General features: G+C 37.3%; 1 long non-coding RNA gene across 1 annotated transcript; it reads right to left on the bottom strand.

Moving 5' to 3' along the window:
- Positions 1-6827: 6827 nt before the first annotated feature.
- On the bottom strand, positions 6828-7427 carry LOC113024516 (uncharacterized). Its single transcript, XR_003272671.2, has 3 exons — positions 7288-7427; positions 7076-7193; positions 6828-6986 (listed from the first exon to the last, which is right to left on the bottom strand). It is a non-coding gene; the product is annotated as an uncharacterized LOC113024516 (long non-coding RNA).
- Positions 7428-8009: the final 582 nt, after the last annotated feature.

The following is an 8009-nucleotide window of genomic DNA, read 5'->3' on the forward strand; positions in this document are numbered from 1 at the left end:
TGAAAAATCCCATCACTTTCTCTCAGCCAAAGTGGCCACATGAAAGATGTAAAATTCTTTTTGGAATACATGGACACTGGATAACTATGCTTAAAAGCTGGGTCTATGCAAGAAAAGCAGTTAATTTAAATGAACTTTGTAGAACTTTAATTCCACCAAGAACAGTGTTCAATCATCCAGCCAAAATTATGCCTGATTCTCGTCGATGGGTAACAAAAGTGTCTGGTAAGGTGCGATTTGCTAAGGAACATATAAGTATTAGTTGGGGTGCATCGCTTGTGCTGATCGGAGAAAAATAAAAGAAATACATACTTACCATGACATTCATACTCATGCTATTCTCTGTTGGGTTTTTTAGTAGAGAGTAGAACTCATGGTTTCCTGAAGCAGGAAAGCAGCATCAGATCATCACACTGACCACCATGTGTGACTCTTTGTGTGATGTTCTTTTTTATGAATTGCTGTGTTAGTTTTATGCCAGATATAATGGGAATCAAATCTTTCAGAGAGTTCACCTTTTATCTTGTCAGTCCACAGAATATTTTCCCAAAAGTCTTGGGGATCATCAAGATTTTTTTTTTTGGCACATGTGAAATGAGCCATTATGCTCATTTTAGTCAGCTGTGGTTTATACCTTGGAACTTTACCTGGTATCCTTCTTATTGTTAAATCATGAACACTGACCTATATGATAATTTATTTAACTATTTGTCATGAGGATGACTACCACAGGTGAAATTTCATTGCAAAGATGCCTGGAGTGCTTATTTATTTTTATGAGATAGCATAATGTTCCTATTCTATATTTAAAAGGAGGCTGGTGTGTGTAGCAATCACACTGGAGAAACAGATAGAATTAATCAATTCTTCATGAACACCAACAAGATTTAATTCTAAAAGTATTCTTGTGTTACATGATGTTATGTTGACACTTCCTATTGTTCCACAAGGCAAGCCACAGGCCTCTCACAGTGGCAAAATGTAAAATAAATTAGCTTCAAAAGATTTGGGAAAACAAAACAAACATTCTGTCATTCTAACGAGATTTTGTTTTCTTTTTTGCTTCAGCACTGACATTCTAAGGTTGCAGATGACATCTAACTGGTATTGTTTTGTTAGTATGACATGCTTAAGTATGTTGATTTTTTGAAAGCCAGATGCAAAAATCACAATATTATAGAGTCTAGCTGCTTACAATTTTTTTTAGCAAAATTTCCTACACTAATGTCCAAAAGCTTGAAGCATTTCTTCTGCAACAGATGATATTGCAGATTTCAGACCTCAAAGTCACTGATTTTTGGCTACCTTGGAAAAAATCCAGTGGAATGGTCTTCTGAAATAACGAACTGCATTTTTTATGTGCTAGAACAGTAGCTCATATGTATATGTACATTTAAATTGCAAATGCAAAAACATTTTCTTATAACACAGTTTGTAAGGCTCAAGTTAAGTGAAAGGAGCAGTTTCTTGGAAGGGGGGAACTAGTTCCACCTGAAAACCTGTCCTCCATGGGTTACCTTGAGTAAACGGAACAATGTTGCTATGAGGACAGAATGTAATTTCCCATGACTTTGGCCAGTGTAAGCACCACTGTCGTACCACACACACACACACACACACACACACTGGCATGTGTAGACACCACAAAGGGTAAGAGATACTTGTTAAACTAATTATTGCACCAGTTGTTTTCAATAACATAAACAGATGAAAGCAGTCTCGTAAAATTTGTCAAGTTTGAAGGCCAGTGAATGTATTCTAGTACAGTAGAGCACTGCAGATTTGCTTCTAACGATAACAGAATTTCTACACTTTACTCAAAATATAGTAAGCTGACATAAAGCTGCACATGCTTTGCTCTTGTCGTGTCATTTTGAGTAATCTTTGGGTTGTTATACTTACTTTACCTGTTCATGCTGCATTTGATTAAATTATATTTCCTCTGCACTCTGAATCTTCTCTCAAAGAGAAGCGCCAGGTGTTTCACAGATAGCGTGATTTGTCATCTGGTATGTTCTGTTGGTGTGTAGGCTGCTATATCATAGGAAGTCCCACAGTTTCCACTGCAGGCGCTTGTGTCACGCTCATCACGTTTGACAGCTGTTCAAACTTCACTGCATCTGCTTATTTGGAGGAAAAGTCTGCTGCTATCATTAGCACATTCACAACATTGCCATATTGCCCCTTTTTGCATCTGTTCTCAGAAGTAAACTGTAACTGATGGTATTATCTAAAGCCGTGATTCAATAATCTGGCTAATCCTTTGGGACTTCTTAGAACTGGATGTTGTAGGACTGAACACTTGCTGTGCTCTTGGAAAAGTAAGGAGACTTAGAGTCAAGAGTTGAAATTATGGTGTGCAGGACAAAACTATTTTTGGTATTAAGAATATTTCACTTGGAAAATTAATACTCCTCAGAAACCTAGAAAATGTCTGTGCCTGAGTACAGATGATTAACACATGATCACAACCCCAAATGATTAAGGACTGAAATAGAAAAGAAAACAATTTCAAATTATTCCCAATAAACAAAAACGGAAATGTTGCAGTGATGGTGATTAAAATGCATGCTTGTCTAAAGGGTGCATTGGATTGGAAGGCTCTATTGTGTGTAGAGTGGGGCTATGTTTAGACTGGAGGAACACTAAGGTCATAAGAAGCTTTGGGGTAAAAAAAAAAAAATACCACCTCCTACCCTCCATCCCTCATTCCTTCACACTTTTCTGCAAACCCTGCCATTTCAGAGATTTATAAATAGTATTAAGCCTGTTCTTGGCTCTCTTGTCGTTATGGGCCGCTCAGTTTGAGTGGCGGTTGTCACAGACAATTTCTATCATACTTTTATAGAAAAAGACTGTTTACCACGGAGTAGAAAATTCCCTTTGAGGAGGTAAAGTCTTAGTTGGAAGAAAATTTGGCACAACTAATGCTGATCTATTTTGTAAGTAATTGTAAAAGGCATGAATATTCTAGATTTCCCAAAGGTCTTCAGTGCTCAGGTAACTTTTTTTTTCTTTTTTTAATATCAAAGCAAATTATTTCAGTGTTAGAATGAAAAAAGAAGGGGAAAAAGATTTAATAACCTGCAGCTATTCTGAACTTGTTTATGTTGCTTAAATTCTATGATTTATGTATTGTTAGGTGGCTACTCCCATGAGGACAGAAAGAAATACATCCTGCATTATATAAAACTAAAATATGACATATAAATGTCATAAGCTGCAAGTGATTCCAAATCATTTTTACATTTCACCTGTAATCGTGCAGCATATTCAGAAGTAGGAAGACAAACAAAGCTTAGAAGTATCAATAAAACATCATAGCTAGGCATATCATGTGCGTAATTGGCAGGTAGGTAAAACAAATCCTAAACAAAGCAGTAATGCATATTTTAGTGTTTGGTGGAAGGGTTTAGGCAGGGACTCAACGCACAATCTGACAAGCATCAGGGAATTGCAGCAAAAATTGGCAAATCCCTTTTAGATTCAGAACTGGGAGAAATAAATGATGTAATTGGCAGAAAATGTCTTGGGTCTGAAGCTTTGTGTTCTGCAGAAGTTCTTCATTCACGTTGGCAAAAAGTAAAATATATACACATACTGCAATAACTAAGAAATCACCCTAACTCTGGAACTCTACCATGTGCATGAGGCTCTTTGCCCTCAGGTCCAAGATGAGCCTTCCGAGATACCATACTGTAAAGACAACTACTCCTATATGTTTTAACCATTTTTGCCTGGTAGCTTAGTGGCAGCCCACTGCTTACGTTATTCAGTGCATCACTCTTATTGTAAATGCTCTATTGTCGCATTATTTTAAAGGGATTGACATGATCACACATGAGACATTTTATGTAGAGCTATGCACCCTTTTTTGTGCAGTAATATTTTCTTCTATTGAATTTGAAACATAGCATCCTGGTTTGCACCACAGGCACTGTGCATTCACCTGCTTCTGGCAGTTTTGAGGAAGCACCCCAGAGCTGAAAATGATCCAACTCTTGACGTGCTCCCGGTAGAAAAGAATGCTACTCTTCTGTCATTATTTTCTCTTTTCTTGTCAAGCTGTATGAAAATAGACGAATACCTTTCTTCTGATTGTAAAAAAAGGGAAAACAACAGAAAAGTTTGATGCACAGAGAGTTACAAGCTTCCAAACTTTAGACACTATATCACCCCACCCAAGAAATGAAATCCAAAACTTAGCAGGTATCACTGGGTAGTTTGGAGGAGTGTGCACATCAAATTTAATACTTTTAAATATCTTTTGTAATTAAAAAACATTCCTAATTAAATTTGAGCTATTGATAATTAAAATTAAGCCCTGCGACAGACTGGCGGCCTGTCCAGGGTGTACACTGCCTCTCACTCTAAGACAGCTGGGATAGGCTCCAGCGCCCCTCGTGACCCTGAAAAGAACAAGTGGAAGCGAATGGATGTTTGGATAAAATTAACGATGGATGAATAACATACTGAAGTTCTCCAGTTTTTGATTTTCTGAACCATTTTTTTGAAAGATAAAGCAAGATGGTAAATATTAATAATAATAATAATAATAATAGTAATACATAGCTATTTATACTGCACCAAAGGGCAGAAATTAACCCCTACATACATTTACATTAACTTTACATTACATGTTGCTTTGCCATCACCTTTTTTTCTACTTCAGGGAAGCTAATCTTCAACATGGATAAGGAAAAAAAAGGACTGAAATGGAATGAACTTTCTTTGTGCAAATTTAAAATTTAACTATTTTGTCTTGTCTCTATCCCCTAACCCCCAACCGACAGCTGTGCCTGCTTGAGCCTAGTTCTACTGGAGGTATATTCCTGTTAAAAGGATTTTCTTCCCACTGTCGCCAAGTGCAATATAAGGTGCCTTGAGGTGACTGGTATTGTGAGATATACCAACCTTTTATTTATTAGTCCTTTATTTATCGAGGTAAAAATCTCATTGAGATTCAAAATCTCATTTTCAAGAGAGACCCGGCATCATGGCAACAAAAGTCAAAAATATATGTACCAAATATAACATTTAAACAAATACAATATCCCGTACAAACATGTGAATATACAATAACAGATCAATTAAGAGTGACATTAAAAACAATCACACTGAGTAAAAGAGTTATTCTCTCATTCCTTTAAGGTGGACTTAAACTTCCCCAAGGTAACCAATTCTGATAATTTCGGTTCCATCTGCAGATTATTCCAGGAAACAGGGGCAGTGTATTTAAACATCCTTTTTTTTAATTCTGCTTTGATTAGGAAAAACTGAACTGAATATAATTAAATACAATATGATCCGAATCAGTATTAGAGATCCAAACAAACAACCTACATCTTGCAAAAAAAAAAAAAAAATCGTGTTTTGTGTTTGTGCATATCAGTTTTTGGAGTGACCTTGTGGAATGGCCCAGAAGAAGAAATTAAACAAAGTGAAAATACTGGACAATTTAAAAATAAATATGAGCAATACATATTTGATGGGTATTAAAATTAAAGATTTATAGTTTATTTTTGTCTGTTGATTCCCATTAGAAGTATATAGATGCACCATTGTATAGAATGAGAATATCGTTATGCTGGCAATATGAGAGAGTATTTGTCTGTAAGTACTGTATGTGTGTGTGTATATATATATATGGTGTGTATATATATATATATATATATATATATATATGGTTACCAGTTGGATTAAGAATTTGTAGGCAACAGCACTGGATAATCCACGGCTTCTTCCTGCTCCCTTTGGAACACTTTTTGTTTTTGTTGTACCGACCATTTTGTTGGACATTTTTTATTTATGTTTTCCTTTTCCTGTGTTTGTTTTCTTGAAATTTTAATCATTTGAAATGAAATAAAGAAAGAAAAAACATTGCATCTTGGGGGAAAAAAAATGATGCACTAATGCGCTAATTTGACTCATATTGACATGGCATTGTGCAAGTGCACCCTTTTCTGTTGACTTGGCTGAGTTGTCAAAATGCAGTTTTTACTTTACTGATTGTTATATGTGTGTGTAACCGTCTCTAACTTACAGATTTGGTGGGACAGAAGTAAAAATGTCACATCTCAAACTGGCAGTGTGATAGAACTAAAAGTAATTTATTAGAATTCCCCCGAGAGCCCAAGATTATTCATTTCAAGCAATCAGTTGCAGACCTGTTAGTGGCTGAATATATCACTTTTAATACTTGTAAGTTATCAGAATGACCATATTTTAAAATAATAGAGAGCAGCTCTGAACATATTTGTTACCTGTTACCTTTTTTTAAACAAATAAAACTTGCACTTCACAACACCTGGAGCAATTTGTTTATGATGCAACAAAAGGTTGCACGGTCTTATCTCCACATATCTCCAGAAAACCACAGAACCATGTGAAGAACTCTGGGGATCTATTCCGGACTTATAGAAGGCTATGAAGTGAGAAGAAAACAATACAATAAAAAAGAAAAACTATACTAAAAAACTAGACAAAATGACAACTGATTTAACTAGCTTGCAAAAATGTATAATAAAAGTTAAATAAAAGTTTAGATGTCATCTCCAACTTTACATTAAAAAAAATCAAAGCTTTTATAGTTGCAAATTTTACCCATGCATGCTCACAGGGCAGACATTTCCATAGCAGTAACTGGAAATGATAAATAATAGGTCCGATGTCTCTTCCTGCAGGTATGCACTAAAAAGATAATTAGTTGACTGCAGGTAACGTGCAGCAATCCAAGTGGTGTTTTGCCCTTTTGACATAGATTCCTGTTGGGTTAGCTGGATTACACAGATGGATTACGTGGCAGAAACACACACGGACGCAGAATAGTTGGTGATGCAAGTTTTATATATACACAAGTAAGGGGGAATATTTACAAGGGAAAGGGGCTATATACAGTGATAAATAAAAATGTGCCAGCAGGAAAACACCGAGGCGATGAGATGGAGCCGAAGCATACAGGTAGGTAGCAGACGCACCGGAGCTACCTGACAACAGAGAACAAAACAGGGTTTATGGCATACCGTTGATAGCCGAACGTTAAACACAAGTGGACGGAGAGTGTTGGAGAGCTTACTTGACCACCCAAACCACAGCCGCTGCGGTGATCGCCGCCTGATGGTACGTAGCACTCCGTCGCGGATCCAGAATAGCCAACACAAAATCCTAGGTAGGCGGGCAGGCGATGGAACAGGCTAAGACAAAGAAAAGTAGGCGAAACGTGGATCCTTTAAAACATACAGCTCCACAGCGTAAAATCAACAGATGCAGCCTGTGCTAACTCGTTACCACTTGTGACAGCGATAATACTCCGACACCAGACGTCCGTGACTCTGCTCCCTAAAAGCGCTCACTGATGACGTCCGATGCGTCGCAGGTGTGTTGGAATGCCATCAAGCCCCGCCTCGCCTACCTATAACCAAAAGGAAAACAAAACCCAAACAACAACAGTACACCTACCCACCACCTCCTAACAGATTCCCATATCCATTTGAAATCAGAACCCCTACCGAGAAAAAACAAACAAACAAATCAACCAATAACAAACTGAAAAATAAAGAAAGTATTGTGCCTAACCAGAATGCTAAGCAATCTGCTTTTTTTGGAGACAAACATGGATTTTGAATTCTGCACCTAAACCATGGAATTTGTCATTTAAATGGAACATCTATGGAGGATTTGTCAGATCTTTGATGTTTCTGTGTCCTGTTCTCTTGTTGATGTTCAACAGGCAGTGACAAATCAGTGGCACCAGCTCCAAAACTATTTGCAGCCATCTTGTTCCCAGTCTTCTACCTGCTGTGTCAAAACAACAAGACTGGGAAAATATTAAAAATATGTTGACAAGGGCAGACTGCCCACACAGCCTCCAGACAAAAAATAAAGAAGGAAAAAACTTGTCTTCACATCTCACCAACCCCTTGCCGCCTAACCCCCCAACCCTTCCCCAAGTGCATTTAGAGCACTTGCTCCTTGTTAAAAGGATCCAACCCTGGACGGAGCGGGGGTGG

Source organism: Astatotilapia calliptera, chromosome 1, assembly GCF_964374335.1.
Source record: "Astatotilapia calliptera chromosome 1, fAstCal68.1, whole genome shotgun sequence".
Taxonomy (NCBI): domain Eukaryota; kingdom Metazoa; phylum Chordata; class Actinopteri; order Cichliformes; family Cichlidae; genus Astatotilapia; species Astatotilapia calliptera.